General features: G+C 45.8%; 1 pseudogene; it reads left to right on the plus strand.

Moving 5' to 3' along the window:
* The first annotated feature begins 208 nt into the window (after positions 1 to 208).
* On the plus strand, positions 209 to 1,807 carry LOC138174907 (peroxisomal targeting signal 1 receptor pseudogene; annotated as a pseudogene).
* Positions 1,808 to 2,503: the final 696 nt, after the last annotated feature.

Raw genomic sequence — 2,503 nt, forward strand, 5'->3', positions numbered from 1 at the left:
AATTGCTATAGAAAGAAATCTATAGTCTTTCCCCTTGCCCTCTCCTCTCTCCACTCTGGGCTGCACCCCCCCCCACCTCCCACCCTTGGGCCTAGAGCAGGTCTGGTGGTTGGCGCATGGTGGGCTGGAGTTGGTGTAGGGGGGATACCTCTTAGGACTGTGCTGACTGGAAAGCTTCTTCTTGCTGGTCAGAAGGATTTCAGTCAACATGAAAATGTGGAAGCTTCTGGAGGCAGAGTGTGGTGGGGCAAAACCACTCATGAAGCTGGCAGGTCATTTTACCCAAGACAAAACCTTGCAACAAGAAGGGCTGCATCCTGCCCCCCAGCCCCCAGGAACCCCAGCACCTGAATTGGTCTCCAAGCCTGTAGGAGTGGCTTCTGAAAATGAATTAGTGGCTGAATTCCTTCAGGACCAGAATGCCCCACTTGTGTCCTGAGATCCCGAAACTTTCAAGATGGATGATCTTGGAAGAATTGCAAGAAATTGAACAGTCTAGCTTCTGCCAGGCGCCCCAGAGAGCCCCAGGTGTACCTGACCTGGCACTATCTGAGAACAGGGCCCAAGAGTTCCTGGCAACTGGATATGCAGTGGACAGCTCAGGATTACAATGAGGCTGACTGGTCTCAGGAATTCATATCAGAAGTTGCAGACCCCTCATTGGTGTGCCCTGCCTGCTGGGCTGAGGAGTATTTGGAAGTCAGAAGAAAAACTCTGGCTAGGAGAGCCTAAGGAACAACCACCATTGACCACTGGTACAAGGACTATCTTCCTGAGGAAGATCTGCAGTCCATTGCCAATGATTTTGTGGCCAGTGGGGATGACCCTAAATTAGCTAATTCTGAGTTCCTGTGGAAAATTCGTGCAGCAGATCGGAGAGGGGTGGGTGTCTCTGGATGCCAATTCCAGGTCTAGCTGGGAGCAGGCAGAACAGTTGGCAGCAGAGTTTGTACAGCAGAGGACACATCAGAGGCCTGGGTGGACCAATTCACATAGCCAGCAAATGTGCCTGCCCTTGATACAGAATTTTAAAGAGCCAAGTCACATGTTGAGTTTGATATCAACTTCTGGGATAAGCTGCAGGCAAAATGGGAAGAGATGGCAAAACATGATGCCAAGACCCAACCTTGTCTCTCAGACTATGATGACTTCACTTCTTCCTCCTATGATAAGGGTTACCAGTTTCATGAAGAGAACTCACTTTGGGACCATCCCAAGCTATTTGCAGAGGGGCTGCTGCTGCTACAGGAGGGGGACCTGCCAAATGTTGTCCTTCTCTATGAGGCTAAGGTACAGCAGGATCCTGAGCATATGGAGGCCTGGCAGTACCTGGGTACCACCCAAGCTGAGAATGAACAGGAACTATTGGCTATCAGTGCCCTTTAGAAGATGTCTGGACCTGAATCCACATAACCTGATAGCACTAATGGCATTGGCTGTAAGCTTCACCAATGAATCCCTACAGTACCAAGCCTGTGAGATGCTGCAAGACTGGCTGCTATTCACCCCCGCCTATGCTCACGTTATGAAACCTGCCGCTGAGGGAGCTGGTGGGGCGGGGCTGGGTCCAAGTAAGCACCTCTTGGGTTCTTTGCTGTCTAACACCTTATTTGGGGAGGTGAAGGAATTGTTTTTAGCAGTTGTATGATTTGGTCCTGCATCCATTGACCCCAAAATGCAGTTTGGCCTGGGAGTCCTTTTCAACTTGAGTGGAAAGTATGACAAGGCTGAGGACTGTTTCACTACTGCCCTCAGTGTTTGCCCTAATGTGAGCCCAGGGCAAAGGGAAAAAAGGGGTGGTATGTAGAAATGTGAGGCCACTTCTGGACTCAAATGGAGCCACTAGTCTGAAGACTAGTGTCTGAAGACATGGTGTATGGCTTGTTGTGTTCCATGTTTGGGAGAAATAGAAATGAGGTGTACATTCAGTATCATAAGGAAAGAGTGGGGATCAGAGTTGAAGGTGACCATGAACTTTAAGTAAAGTTGGGGAAAGAGAAGGAATTCAGTTCTGGAGTCATTTATCATATTAAAGTTATATGTGTAAGATAAAAAAGAAAGAAATCTATAATGTTTCCAACACTAACATTTTTGTTGTCATGGAAGAAAAATATATTGATAATATAATTGGGCAATGATTAAATAATCAGATAATTTAAATAATATTTTTTAATGTATAAACACCTTGGACACTAATTGTGACCCCTGTAGTGATAAAAGAACCACTAAATTAGACAAATTGGTATGGTGGATAGAGGGTCAGATATAGATGCGGGGGAATACTTAAGTTTGAGACCTGACTCTGACACATACTTTTTGTGTATATATGAAAAATGATTCAACAACTCAGTGTATCAGTGGCATTTCTAAGAAAATAAACTGCAGAAGAGATGCTGATGTTTATGGGCAGAGAAAGCTTTCATATGTGAGGTTGTCTATATAAATTAAATCAGAGGTTGAGAACAAAAAAATAAAATCAGCATAACATCCTCTGCATAGGTTC

This window comes from Petaurus breviceps, unplaced genomic scaffold (genome assembly GCF_028583685.1).
Source record: "Petaurus breviceps papuanus isolate PSGF00001 unplaced genomic scaffold, PetGlider_PUasm1.0 76, whole genome shotgun sequence".
Classification (NCBI taxonomy): domain Eukaryota; kingdom Metazoa; phylum Chordata; class Mammalia; order Diprotodontia; family Petauridae; genus Petaurus; species Petaurus breviceps.